At 49.5% G+C, this 15,466-nt stretch overlaps 1 protein-coding gene across 2 annotated transcripts in view; it reads left to right on the plus strand.

Moving 5' to 3' along the window:
• LOC135977338 (rho GTPase-activating protein gacV-like) overlaps positions 1–15,466 on the plus strand; it is a 954,030-nt gene that overhangs the window by 249,462 nt on the left and 689,102 nt on the right. The gene's annotated exons all lie outside the window — the stretch shown is intronic.

Genomic DNA, 15,466 nt, shown 5'->3' on the forward strand with positions numbered 1-15,466 from the left:
TTTAAGTGTAGCTCTGCCCTTATTCGTTCTGATAGTTTGGTGCTGTGTTTTCGCACCCTCGTGCTGTGTTCCCTCGCCCCCTAATCGTTTTCCTTATTTCATACATAGACTCGGTGCTTCCAAGTGGGGCAGAATTGCCTATAAAAGTGCTCAGGAAACGTATTCAGTGATCCCAGGAATTCTGGGCGCGGTGGGTGCGGGGACGGGTGAACTTGTGCTGATGGTGTGTGTTAGTTTTCAGCTGGATCTGTAGCCACTGGAACCAGGCCCTTGTGGCTACTGACAGCATCTGGCAGAAGGAGTTACAACCATCTCGCTAAGTCTCACACCCATCCAGCTCAGACGACAAACAGGGTACTAAGTAGGGATATTATGCAAGACCGAAGGAGCGTTCGTTCCCTTTTGTTCCACTTGGAATTGTTGTTATTTGTATCACAGAATATCTAGAAGGCCCAGTGAGATCAGGTGCTAGGAGCTGAATGGGCACATGATAAGAGACAGTTCCTGCCTTTGGCCAAATAGACAAACTGTCCAAGGCAAAACAGAGACGAGACCTGACTTGCCCACGGTCACACAGCAGGTCATTGACAGAGCCAGGAATAGACCTTAGCTCTTATGGTTCCCAGTTGAGTGCTCCAGTCACTAGACAACATGCCTCTCTGGGTTAAAGTCCCTCCTGAATCGACCAGTGACACCAGCTCATATAAAACATTGTAATTTCCACATCCTTTGCCTGTGGGGGCTTCCTTTTCCATCTGATGGCTGACCTCCACGCACAGCTGCCAGTCCACATGGGAAGACATGGGGCGCAGTAGGGAGATAGAAGATTCTAGTTTACAGGGCAACATATGGCTTAGAGCTCCTTCTACATATGCCATAGGCACCTTTCTCCTCCTTAACAGAAGTGCAGGAACCTCAGTTTCTAAGAATGATGGCGGGAGAGTGGCAGCATGGGACTCAGTCTAGGATCTAGACCAGCAAAGCAAACCACATGGCCTATCTGTGTTGAGCACCCTCTACGAAGAATCTCCCTTTGTGTTCATTAGAGCCAAGACCAGATTCTTCTGTACCACAAGGAACATTACAGCTCTAAGCACCATAATCATCACAGTGGTTAAATTCAGGTGTCAGCCAACTTCCATCTTACTCCTTAGCTTGGGTTTGTAGCATCATGTAGGTGCAATGCTTCCCTAGAGGAATGGATTGTATATTCATAGAGTTTAAGGCCAGAAGGGACGATTATGATCGTCTAGCCTGACCTTCTGCACAGCACAGGCCATAAAACTTCACCGAGGGATTCCTGCCTCAACTCCACAACTTCTGGCTGTGTAAGAGCATGTTTTTAAAAAGACAGCCAATCTTAACTTAGAAGCTTCATGTGATGGAGAATCTGCCACTTCCATGCCAGGGAAGTTTTTTCAGTTACCCTCCCTGTTAAAATATTGTGCATTATTTCCAATCTGAATGTGTCTAGCTTTAGCTTCCAGACATTGGCTCTTATTACACCATTTCCTGGTAATTTAAAGAAGTATCAAAAATCATCTTCACATGTAGGTACTTGTAGGCCAGGATCAAGTCTCCTCATAACTTTCTAACTGTTAAGCTAAATAGATTGCACATCTTAGCTATAAGGCAGGTTTTCCAGTCCTCAGATAATGCCTATAGTTTTTTTTCTGAACACTTTGCCAACCTCCTTTTTGAAAATGCCATTGTAACCAACACCACCACCAATTGTTGTCTTTTGGTTGGTGTTGGTCTCTCCTCATGTTTTCCAACCATGGCATGATGACAACACAAATTACTGGAAGTGAATACCTTTCTTCAATCCTTTTGTCTGTGTGGGATACAGGTTTCAGAAACTCTCTACCTTTCCTTCGATATGTCTCCTAGCAGGTCATGGGGACCTCTTGAGGATGTGTACATGAAATCACCTGGACAGCAGCAATCTTTACCAAAAAAAATTGTTAAAAACAGAAAATGGAGGCAAACAAAAGAATCAGTTTGCTTCACATCTCTAGATTTATACTTCTCTGAAAGTAAAGTAGATACAACATTCTCAGCTGAGTTACAGAGGAAAGAAAGCTGACATTCCTGCACCACTGTAAGCTCTCTAGTGTAGACATGGCCTCTGTCCGCATCACTTGCTGTCTAGAGAGAGGTCTGGCTCCTTCCCTGGTCCTTCTATTAAAGTCCCACCAATCCAAACCAACTGCACCCAGTTTCCAAACCACGGTACTCCATCTCTATACATGCACAGAGTAGGGTTTGGGAACACCCTGAATTCTCTAAGACATGGACCATCAAGGATACACAGAAGATTAAAACCAGCTTTTAAAAAGGTTTTTAACAACCAACCTCACCTACGGCTTTCTACAGGCCACCCTGTCTGGTTTTAGTCAGACCCTTGTTAAACTCCCTATGCATTTTTGATCTTGTCTATGAATTCTGGACAGTGGGACAGACCCTGTGTCACAGCGGTATATGAAGGTAATATCACCTCCCTATTCCTACCTGGTATTTCCTTGCTTATACATCCAAAGATAGCTTTGGCCTTTCTAGCTACAGCATTGCATGGGAATCTCGTAGTCAGCTGTTTATCTGCCATTCCCACAGTCAGAGTCGCTGCTTTCCATGAGCCAATCCCGCATCCTGTAAGGGCGACTTACATTGTTTGTGTCTGGATGTATGACCTTGCATTTGGCTGTAATAAAAAAGACACGTTCCAAAGACCCCAATTACTGAGCAATCCAGGTCACTCTGGTCTTATAAGTATTTGCAATGCCACCAGTTTTTGAATCATCTGCAAATTTAACTGCAATGATTTCATATTTTCTGCCAGATCATTGATAAAGATATTGAATAGTATTGTGCCAAGAACCGATCCCTGTGGGACCCCACTAGAAACACCCTCCCACCCGGGGATGTGGATTCCCATTTTCAGTTACTTTTTGTAGCTACAAATAGCCAGGTTTTAATCAGTTAAATATGGGCTGCACTGTTTTACCAAGGAATGCAGCTACGTGGTCAGTGACCATGTGGGTACCAAGAGTGTCAGTGGTGCTATAAGATCCCCCGTGATGGATACAGACCAGATACACGGCCTTAAGGACCTAGCTAGAGATGGAACCGGATGAAATGCGACCTGCAAACCGGCTGCATTCCGCTGGGATTTGCTGTCATGATGATGACATTGAGTTTCAATAATGCTAATTTTTAGTCAGAATGTCTTGCAGTGCTAAGTCCAATGAATCATTTGAGGGCTGGAAAACCTTATAGTGAGAAACTAAAGCAGCTCAATCGATTTGTTTTACCCAAGAGAAGGTTAAGTGATGACTATCAAGGCTAAAAGTACCTGCATGAGGACGAGCTCTATAGCGGCAGACAGATCTTTAATCTAACAGAAAAAGGAATAACGTGAGCCAATGCCTGGAAACTGAAGCTAGAAAAATTCAGACTAGAAATAAGATGCACATTTGTAAGTGAGAGTGGTGAACTATTAGCACAACTTATTTGGTGGTGAGGTGGATTCTCCGTCACTTATGGCCTTTAACTCAAGATTGGATGTCTCCTTCTCAGAGATCTGTTACAGGCCAACCAGACATTCTGATGCAGCAATTCGAGGCTGAGGTTCTCCAGCATGTGTTACACAGGAGGTCAGACTAGGTTTGGAAAATGGTTGCTTCTGGCCTTAGTCTATGAAACTATTAAAAGACTTACAGAAGGCGAAGTACATAATGTCAACACATTTTCAGTCAAGCCTGTAAGCCTCATCAGTAAAGGACATCGTTTGTTTGCAAGACCTATTTTCCAGAAATCCATGTTAACTGACACATTAATTGACATGAAGTATGCTGCCATCCTTTAATTCTTTATTGCTTGCATCTCATATCAGCCTTTCCATGATTTCGCTTGGGATCAGTGTCAAACTAACAGGCCTACAGCTAAACAGTAGCTTTTTCCCCCAGCCCTCTGGAACTTCTCCTGTTATCCAAGACTTATTACATTGCAACATCTATGGCTCAGTGCTCCTCAGCCAATTCCTTTAAAACTCTTGGGTGGAAGTTACACAGCCCTGCAGATTTAAAAATAATTAATTTTAGTAGTTCCTATTTAATATGCTGCCTAGTTACTGTTGGACTAGGAAGCATTTCATTATCACCTTAAGATATGAATACATACTCCCGTTTTTTCCCCAAATACACAGCAGAAATAATTATTGAAAATGTCTGACTTTTCTCCATCATTGTTGACAATTTTGCCATCCCCATCTAGTAATGTACCTATGACAGTGCTGGGATTTCTTTTGTTAATTAAGACTAAAGATCCCTTCTGTGAGTGAATCATTATCATCATCCCCTTATTAAACATGGGGAAACTGAGGCACAGATACATTAAGTGAATGGCCAAAGGTCATGCAGCTGATCACCGAGAGAGAGAGCTGGGCATAGACTCCAAAGAGCCTAACCCCTATGTCCTAGGCTTTAGGTGCTAAGCCATTCTTCTTCTCAACATGTTTTAAACGCAAAGCATAACATTCCTCTCTGGGGGTCAGTGAAATGAGAAGGGGTATGACTTTGGCCCAGTGTGATTTTATCAAGGAATGATTGGCAGGTTGAGGCAGACTGGATATACTCAAGGAGCAGTCTGCAGAATCTATACATGGCCCTGAACATACTGCGCTGAGTGACCTGCCAGGCAAGCGTGAGCCCTGCCACATTACGCACAAGGCAGCCCTCAGCAGTGAGCTGCTGTCATAGAGACGAGAGCCCCAGCTCCCATCAAGAATGGGTTGCTTCGCGGGCCCTGAGCTGGGCAGTATTTCGGGTAGGCACGCCAAGGATAAGGGAGGTGTAATTCCAACTCGGGTGTACAGACACACACATGCTCTGATCAAGCTAGTGCACTAAAAATAGAATTGTAGCTGCAGAGGTGGGATGGGCTAGCCGTCCTGAGGACAAAGGCAGGGTCCCAGGTGGGACTGTATTTGGGCTGGCTAGTCCCTCCCATGGCTTGCACTGCTGTGGCCAACTCAGTCAAAGCTAGCACATGTACAGCTACCCCGTCCCACGGAGGTGTGGGCATATCCTGACAGGAGGCTAGCTGCACTCTGGCTCAAGGCAGTCTCGTGGCTAACGCTCTCCAGAGGGCATTAGGAGGCCTCGGTTCTATCCTGCTATTGGCCTGCTCCATGATCTTAGATAAGTCACTTACCCTCCCTCCATGCATCTGAAGAAGTGGGTTTTTACCCACGAAAGCTTATGCCCAAATAAATCTGTTAGTCTTTAAGGTGCCACCGGACTCCTTGTTGTTTTTGTGGATACAGACTAACACGGCTACCCCCTGATACTTACCCCCCTGTGCCTCTGTTTCCCCTCCCACCCTACGGCTGGTCAACTTAGATTGTGAGCATTGGGGGCAGGGCCTGTTGTTCACGACATGTCTGTCCAGCACTCAGCCCAGTCACACCTCGGTGCTATCGTAATCCTCTGACTAACGAATAGCTTCCCTGTCCTGCGGGAGAAGCGGGCTGATGTTAAGAGACAAGGGCTTGAGCCAAACACTTCCGCTCTGTGGAGACAGTTTGGGTGGGACTTCGGTGGGCTCTCAGCACTGGCCTAATTTGCTCCTGTTGAAGCTGATGGTAAACCCCAGTCAGAGCACAATTTAGCCAATGACGAGTGCTTCTGAATGCAGCAGCTTGAGGTGCTTAACAGGGGCTACCGAGTGGGAATTCTGCACAGACTTATGCCCCCAATTTCCAGCCTGGGATGGGGCAGAGCATCTTCTGACACGGAGGCTGAGATTTTTGAAACCACCTAAGGGATTTGGCTGCCCAAGCCCTATTACAATGAATAGGATTATTGGTATTACAGTAACATACGGAGGCCTCAGCTGAAATTGGGCCCCATCGTGCCGGGCGCTGCACATACACGGTGAGAGACAGGCCCTGCTCCCAAGCGCTCACAGTCTAGGCGAGATAGACAAAGGGGGAAGGGAAGTGCCTGGCCCAGAATCACGTAATAGGGCAACGGCAGAGCCAAGTCTCCTGAATCCCACCCCAGTGCCCCGTCCGCAAGATTACACTGCCCCGGAGAGGCAGGTGGCCAAATCCCCTGTGCGCCGGTGAAAGCCTCCCCTGGCAAACGTGGAGCCGAGAGCGGATGGCTGCTACGATATGCCACCGTCCGTCTTGAAGGATTCTCAGCCAGCGCTGAGATGAAGCCTCATGTTCAAACCTGACCCAGCTTTTCCCCAGCCTGAGCGGGAGGAAATGTGAGAACTAAAGCTGGCAGCTCTGGCTCCCCCTCCCCCTTCAGCGATTCCCTGAGCCTCTCCTCTCTGCAGGGCTCACTCTGGCCCCTGCAACACCTGCGCAGGCTGCTGCCTTCGGTGCCTCTGGCAAAGCGAGGCTGGAAACCACACAGCCCAGAGAAGGTGAAAAAGAGTTTAAGGAAAGAATTGAAATGAAAATGTTACTTTCAGGTGACCCTGGGGATTTTCTTATTCTCACTCCAAGATCAGAGCATGTCAGTTGCAAGGTTGAGCCCCGGGAAGCTGCCGTGAAACAAGCTGCTGCTATGAACTATCCATCTCCTGTGTCACTGGGCCTGTCCAGGCAAACGGGCAGGAATTTGCTGGCAAATGAGGTCTCTGCCCATCTCCCTGCTTTCTGGCTTCCCTGTTAGTCTGGCCAAACCCCTGACTCTGTCGGAAATGTTCTTTATACTCGTCTTCAGGGAGGGAGCAAAATCCATCCTCCTCCCCGCCAACACCCGTGTAACCCCGCTGGCTTCATGAGCTTGCAAGGGGCGTAAGGGGAGAAAAGCTCCCACCGAAGACAGGGGAACAGGGAGAACAAATGGCCTGGCCGTGGCACACCACAGGGCCTGGGCCATTTCTGCACCTCCTGGATTCCAAGGCTGTTAGACGCTAGTTCAGTCCCCGGCATAAACCGGAGCAGCTGCAGCGGCTGCTCAAGCTCACAGGCGGGTTGCAGCACTCCGTAGGAGCCCACCCACCTGTGCCTGCCTCCGATGCAGCGTCTTACCCGCCCCCCAGCCAGGCCTTCAGCATGCCCCTGCCAGAGGGGCAGCGCAGGACTCCGCCACCAAAACGTCCTCCTTTCAGGGGAACGCTGCAGTTGGATGAGCTGGCTGATTTCTAGGCCAGAGCAGCACAAAGAGGCCAGGATGAAACCCAAAGCAGGGGCCAGAGAGGAGAGGTTGGGGGAAAGAAAGAGGCGGAGGGAAGGGAGGGGGGTGCGAGCTAGGGGAAGGGGAAGAGCTGAGGGAGAGAAAGGAAGGTGACAATTAGCAGGGATGTGGCATGGAGGCTATCACAATCCACGTGCTCCCGGCTCCGTGACCCACAGCAGAAGGAGCCAGGCTGCCAGTGTAACCCACACACCTCCTGGGGGTGGTGTCTGTCCCATCTAGTGGCACCGAGACCACTTAGCGAGAGCGATTAATGTGTCTGCTCTACAGCCTTAGCTAGGAGCCATGTGACTTTTAGCTCATGCAGTAGAGGCTCATGCACTAAGCTCCAGCGGTCCCAGGTTTGATCCCCACGGCCAGGGGTCTGCGTAATGCTAAATGTGTTGAATAGGTGAGAATTTAATCCACGAAGGGCCAACTTCATAGCACGTTGCATGGGCAGCCTCAGCACATAGTGTTAAAATCGCCTGCCCTTTCCAGAGCCACGAGAGGCGTCCCGGAAAACTCCCAAGGCCACACACCTGTATGAGTGCGAGTGCTGGGAGGCGCAGAGTCCTGAGCCAGGTAATTACGAGCAGGGTGGAATGCAGCCGCTTTGTTCGGTAATGCTTTGGAAAGGGCTCTGGCAGCTGCACTAGCGCCATGTAGCCAGGGGTCTATTAGGGTGGGACGGGACTGAAACATGAGAACAGAGTGAAACACACGTACCTCCATGGCTGCACCTGGGACTAACCAAACTGTGTTCTAGCAAGAGACATGCTGAGCTGGGCCTAGGATCTGCTAGTCTGTTGTCACAAAGACTCTCGCTGGGCATTACCAACAGAGATGGACTGCTCCAGACAAAACAAGGACATAGCAGTGTCAGGCAGCCAAAGGACTTCCTCAGACATTGAGCACATGTCAGGAGTGATGTGCTCTTGTGGCTTGCATGCAGGATGTGGAATCAGAAGGCCTGGCTTCTTTCCCCAGCGCTGCCACTGACTCCCTCTGTGACCTTGAGCATGTCACTTAAATGCCCACTGCCTTTGTCCCGCATCTGCACCCTGTTGGCTGGGCAAATTCCTTCATGTTTTTGAAATACTTGGAGACCTTCAAATGAAAGCTGCTGGGGAATGTGTTCTTTGTTATAAAGGATTTAAGCTGGGCCTCTACAGCCACCAGTAACAGGCTCTGGGTTCAGCACTTGGAAGGGGAAGAACCAAACTGAATGTCCAGGCCTCAAGTGGATGGGAGGCCCAGTTGCTGAGCGGAGAAGAACCTGGGCTGAATTTGCATGTCGGCCTCAAAGCAAGGTCTAGCCCCAGCTGCTGGAGGAGAGGCCAATGAGCTGCATTGGTAGGGCATGCTGGGATTGCAGTGTTTGGGACCCTGCCCACCCTGTCAGTAGCGTGTGTGCACTGCTTTTGGTGGGACCTGAGCAGGCGATACTGCTGGAGCGCTTCAGCCTCAGGCTCTACATTGCCGGGCGCTACGTGCCTCCTCACACTCAAGCTGGCTGGCCGGCAGAACGGACGCGATGGGGTCAGGTGCCCTGGGCTTGCTGGCGCTCAAACGTGGGAAATGAGCACGGCAGGAAAAGAAACAAACCGAGGGACAAAAGAAGACTGTGGTGAAGGAATAGCACTAAAACCCAACCGCTTCTCAGTCACAGATTTCAAAGCCTTTTTACAAGCACTGTCACAAGAATTAGCTCCATTTTATAGAGAGGGAAACTGAGACAGAGAGACTGGAAGCGATTGGCCACAGGCAGGAACAGAACCCATACGGCCTGAGTCCTAATCCAGGGCCCCAGCCACCAGACCTCATGCGCTCCTCACTCAAATCCCCCAGGCCCAGTGGAGTAAAAAAAACTTTAGCCTGGACAATGTTTTTTTGTTTCTCGGTTTCACAAGCGGGGTATTTTCAGTGGTGCGCTAGTACAGTCATCAACCATGAAATCTGCCATATTCCACCCAGAAATGACATGTTCTTCACTGCAGAGGAGCAGTTCCACATGTGGGCCTTGCACTGAATTTATACTAAACAGGGCTGGCCATGTGAATGAAGGGTCCCCCTATTTCATCAGGAGCGTATAAACCTTCCCATGTTGTCATGTCCCCCCGCCCAGTGCCCAGTCCACCCAGGGTTATGTTACAACTCCTGCGACATAGCTGGCTCAGTAGCTGAAGTCTAGAGACTTGTGCAGTTCACATGGGACATGCCTGTCATCATCCAGCCTGGGGGTAAGCCCAGAAACCGGCACAGATCTGGCCTTTGGACGGCAGTAGATCGCAGATGCTCAGGGTGAGCTTTGTGTGTCGGGAGGGAATCCGTAATCCTTGGCTCCCAGTGCGTGGCGAGCGTCCCGCTCCGTGCCCGACCCAGGGCACGTGAAAGCCTAGTACAGAGCTGGAATTCTAGCTCACGCTATTGTGCTTTTAGCCCTGCTGCAATCTTCAGTGTCAGCTGGGATGGCAGCCAGCACGTGTGCACAGCGTGGCCTTCAAGTTCACCCCCCTGCTTAAGATTTGGCTTTGTTAAGGCAGAAATTAACAATAAGATCATTTAAAGACCAGCTCAAACCGCCCTAGGCTTGGCTGCTCTGAGTTCCTCTGTGCGACACTGCCAACCAGACAGTCAATGGCCCGGTCAATGGTGCTGACTGGAGCCACCAGGATCCCTTTTTGACCAGGTGTTCTGCTCAAAACCGGACACCTGGTCACCCTAGCCGGTTCCCCAGAGCCTCTGACCCGGGGAGCCACTCCTACCTGGCCAGAGAGTCAGAGACCCACTCCACCCTTCCCAATAGCATCCGCGCCTGGTCCTGGAGCGTGTCAGGGACACGCTGCCAGGGCGCTTTGGCCATACTCCCTGGGCGTGGGGAGAGGGGACGGAGCTGACGGCCCTCCAGGCTTGTCCTGGGAAGATGCCACGTGATGAAACCTCCAGGAATACGCCCAACCCCAACTGACCACCCTGAGAGGGAACCTGAGGCAGAGCATTGTACTGTGGCTAGACAATGATCCCCCTGTAGCCTGCGTGCTTTGGTCCTGCTCTAGGGCTGGACGGATGTGGCCGGGGGGGGGGGGGGGGGGGGAGGTGGAGAGTCTGCAGGAGAAGCCAGGACTGGCCTTTGGGCTGCGGTGGGGCTTCTCGGCATGGGCGGGGCTGGGGCAGGCTTTGCCTCAGCCCATTTGGAGCTGCCTGAGCCCGAACACACCTTTAGCGGCTGTTTTGTCAGTCAGCCTCATGCACTCAGGGCCTGTGGGGGCTTTAGGGGATGGGGTGGGATGGGCACCAAGCAGGGGCCAAGGCCCGTCGTGAGCGTGAACAGGGCTGCACCCAGGCGAGAGAGCACGAGAGCGAGCAAAGTAGCACCCGGATCTAACCCATGAGCCCAGAAGGAAGAGCAAAGGGGGGGAGGAGCAAAGAGGGCACGAGAGCATGGAGGGGGGGGATTCAGTCAAGCTGTTTGTCCAGTAGCCCACGTTGTTTTTCAGCTCAAGAATCTGCCCAGAAGATGAGCAAACCAAGCTCTTTGTGGGGCCTCCTGTTTTCACGCAAACCCTGTGTCCCGGCCTGCCTTGGCTGGGGTGATCTCTTCCCCCAGCTGGGGGTACCTGCTCGCTCCCTCTAAAGACGTGCACGGGGGCTGGGGGAGCTGCGCTGACCCTCCCTCGTGCTGCCTGAGCCAGGCGCAGCGGGATTAACGTGTCATGGGACATGGCTTCTGGCAAATGAGGCGCGCGGGATGCCTGCTTATCTGGGCAGCCACGCTGAAAATCCCCCTCCCTGCATGGACAGAGCGAGGCTTGGCGGGGCTCAGTGCCCACTCAGAGACTGGGCGAATGCTCCCTGTCATAGCTGCCCACCAGGCTGCCTCTTGTCTGCCCTGCGTCTCTTCTCCCTTTAGCTGGGCAGCAGGGTCCACCCCAAGCAACCCGGGCACCAACTCCCAGTCCCTTGAGCCAGTGAATTCTGCTCCTCTACCGCCTTTAGCATCATTAGATCTGCTGTTATTTGCAGTCCAGTAGCACCCAGAGGCTTCAGCTGCCATCTGGACCAAGGCGCGGCACAGACTGTGAGCGACTGCCACAAAGAGCTCACCAGCTACAGGGAGGAAGGGAAACCGAGGCACAGAAAAGGAAAGTGATTTGTCCACAGTCACACTGGAGCTGAACATAGCACCCAAGTCTTCTGTGTCCTAGCCCGATCTGCTACCCACTAGACGACACTGCCTCCCCACCTGGAGCTTGATAACAACATGAATGGGCCATAATCCCATGGTCTACAGCACTCGAGCACTTACATGCCACTAAGTGGCATCCTGCATCCTACACTGATCCTGCAGCTGACACTGGGTCAGCTGTAAAGAAGGTATCCGGCCCCGCAGTAGCTGGTACTTCAGAGGCATGGAATTCCCTTCACTCCCAATTGCAAGATGCTCTTTATGGGCAAAAACTCCTTTCTGGTCCCTTCCAGTGATCAGACTAATGCCCTAAAGCATGTGAGCAGAGCCCCATAATCATGGCCTCCAGAGCCACCCACAGAATGACTGTTCTTAAGCCTTTTAAATAGTATTTGATGTGACAACGTGTGATATTTTAATGATTGAACCCTCCTCTGGTGACCCACTGGTCCAAATACATCGGCCTGCTGCTGGAGACCAGACAACTGATTACAGTCTCCAGCCCCTGGCCCCAATGAACTGGCACACAGCAGCCTTGCAAGACAATAGAGAATGTGACCGGCCAAGGGCTGTGTTAAAAGTGCTGCTTTGGAGGGGGTGCCGCAGGGCTGGGGAAGCTGGTTTGTGTGCATGTGCAGGGAATGTCAGCGGTGCAAGAGAAGGGCAAACTGATCTATGTGTGCATGTGGAAAGGAGGCAGGGGAAGTCTGTGTGTGTTTTGGAAAGTGCGGTGCAAAAGGGAGGCAAAACTGGGGGGGGGGGGTGGAGGGTAGAAAGGAGGGAGAATGTGGCTTGTGTGTGCAGAGCAATTTAGAGCTTTGTTTTGCTCCAGGGGGTATAAAAGCAGCCATAAAATCTGGCCATAGACATTAATATTAAACATTTATTCAGGTCAATGTTTTATATCAGTGATACTCAGACCTCAGTGGTTCAGGAGCCAAATTAGCGATCAGCATTACCCCAAAGAGCCGCAGTCGTGTGAATCCATTGTTTCATTTCCTATATTGCTATCTAGTCATATTTAAACAGCATGGCAGGGAACTATTTAGTTATATATACAATTTCACAGGAAATGACTGACCAAGTATTATTATTTTATCAACTACAGTTGGTTAATAACATAGTAAAAGCATCCTGATTGGTTAATAACTTAGACTGGTTAGTAATTCAATCACACAGCGTTTTAATATCAGGTGCTGCAAAGACACATTAAAGAGCCACTTGCGGCTCGCAAGCCTCAGTCTGAGTATCGCTGCTTTGTATCTGCCAATCGTGAACATAGCACAGGGTTCCAGTCTCTTTTCGGTTGTGTGACGTTTTTAAGTTCGCAGCAATTTCCAGACAAGGGTAGAATTTTCAGAAGCGCCGAAGTCGACCCTGTTTGCAAAAGGGACTCTAAGGAGGGATTCAGAAGGGGACTCAGCCTGCTGGCGTTTGTGGCTCCCATGCGTAGGTGCCCAGCTCTCCCCATGCATCACACAGGGAGTCCGGGTGTCTAACTCAGGGCGGTGGGTTCCACTAGGTGGCAGGGTGCTCAGCAGTGCAGAGCCGAAAGGGGAAGCCACCTTGGCTAGCCACTGAGAGCGGTGTGGCCTAACCCCCGCCCCTCAAAACAAGTTAGGCCCTTAATTCCAGGCCGATGGGAGGTGCCTACATGTGTTCTGGATTCACAGCTGTGAACCCGTCCTTGGAACTTAGTGGTTTTTCACAAAGAAAGGAGGAGGTGGTGGTGCCACCCTACAACCCGTAGCCCAGTGGCATGCTCCTAGGGGTGGGGAGAGCCACGTTCACGTCCCTGCTCCACATCCGACTGAGGGGGAAGCAGGACCTTGATCACCCATATCCTTGGAGAGTCTCAAACTACTGGGCTCAAGGTTATAAGAGGAGGCTCCCTGTCTCCCCCATGCAGGCACGCTCTGATTGGGCCCTGAAGCCAAGCGAGGCAGGGAGACACCTTCTTTGTGACTCTCACTGGCACTCGGAGGAGCCAGCACTTAGCTGGCTGGGTGTATGCCCAGCTGTGGGGACTTTAACGAAGGAAGCTCAGGCACTGTGGGGACTTGGGGCACCTCTAATGTTAGATGGCAGCTGAGCAGGGGTTTGGGGAATGGCAGCGGCACCTACAAATTGGACTTAGTCCCTCTTGTGACTCCTAGCACTCACTGGAGATGGCAGTGCCTATGTCACTTAAGCACTTTTCAAAAGTTTGCCCAGAAGCCCATGGAGATGGAGTTAAGGTTCAAATCACGCAGCAGAAAAGAGGTTTGGAATGTAACATTTTTATCCCACTGGAAATGTTGACATTTAAAAATTAGTTTCTGTTTCAAGTTGGAATGGAATTTTGAAATAGCAAAACAAGATGAAATTCAATAAGGACAAATGCAAAGTACTCCACTTAGGAAGGAACAATCAGTTGCACACATACAAAATGGGAAATGACTGCCTAGGAAGGAGTACTGAGGGAAGGGATCTGGGGGTGATAGTGGGTCACAAACTTAAATATGCATCAACAGCGCAACACTGTTGCAAAAAAAGCAAATATAATTCTAGGATGTATTAGCAGGCATGCTAGAAGCAAGACGTGAGAAGCAATTCTTCTGGTCTACTCAGCACAGATTCGGCCTCAACTGGAGTATTGACTCCAGTTCTGGGCACCACATTTCAGGAAAGATGTGGACAAATTGGAGAAAGTCCAGAGAAGAGCAACAAAAATGATTAAAGGTCTAGAAAACGTGGCCTAGGAGGGAAGATTGAAAAAATTTGGTTTGTTTAGTCTGGAGAAGAAAGACTGAGGGGGGACATGATAATGGGCTTCAAATATGTAAAAGGTTATAAAAAGGAAAAAAATAGTTCTCCTTAACCACTGAAGAGAGGACAAGAAGTAATGGGCTTAGATCACAGAAAGGAAGATTTAGGTTAGACATTAGGAAAAACTTCCTAACTGTCAGGGTGGTTAAGCACTGGAACAAATTGCCCAGGGAGGTGGTGGAATCTCCATCATTGGGGATTTTTAAGAGCAGGTTGTACAAACACCCGTCAGGGATGGTCTAGACAATACTTAGTCCTGCCTCAGAGTGGGATACTGGACTAAGTGATCTACTGAGGTCCCTTCCAGTTCTACATTTCTATGATTTCTATGATTTGGGATTATGAGTCCCAAAAGTTTTGAATCAGAAATGTTGAAACAAAAATGTCCATAGCTTCAAACAAAATGATATGAAAATTGTCAGCTTGAACTGACATTTCAGCAGAAAATGTTTCGTTCTTTATGTTGAAACAAAATAAAGATTGGCATTTCAATTGCATCCAAAGAAGTGGGTATTCATCCATGAAAACTCATGCTCCTATATGTCTGTTAGTCTATAAGGTGCCACAGGACTCTTTGTTGCTTTTACAGATCCAGACTAACACGGCTACCCCTTTGATACTCAATTGGAAATGTTGATTAGAAACAAAAATTTTCATTTTGACATTTCTTGCAGAAAAATGGAATGTTTTCATCAGAATTGCCATTTTCCCATGAAAACTGTCATGCTGGATGAAACTGCATTTTTCAATGGGAAAACTTTCTCTATGCAACTTTTGACCAGCTCTACATATTAGTAATTTAGGATTAAATATGTGCCAGGGAAGTTGTGATAAGCCCAAAAGCAAGCATGGTAACCCCAGGCAGTTCAGAGCGATGGTCAACTAAAGTATATAATTCACACATGTAAGTTATGAAAATGCAGTTAGGGCACTCTAACAAGCCTGACTCTGCCCTATAGTGACACCAGGAGGGGGGAAAAGGGGGAGGGAAATCAATGTGTCTTTAAAACTTAGTTTAATGTAATCTGGGTCTACAACCACTAAAATGGCTTAAGGAAAGTCTAATGGTTATCATAGAATCATAGAAGATTAGGGTTGGAAGAGACCTCAGGAGGTATCTAGTCCAACCCCCTGCTCAAAGCATGACCAACACCAACTAAATCATCCCAGCCAGGGCTTTGTCAAGCCAGGTCTTAAAAACCTCTAAGGATGGAGATTCCACCACCTCCCTGGGTAACCCATTCCAGTGCTTCACCACCCTCCTAGTGAAATAGTG

Source organism: Chrysemys picta, chromosome 24, assembly GCF_011386835.1.
Source record: "Chrysemys picta bellii isolate R12L10 chromosome 24, ASM1138683v2, whole genome shotgun sequence".
Taxonomy (NCBI): Eukaryota; Metazoa; Chordata; order Testudines; family Emydidae; genus Chrysemys; species Chrysemys picta.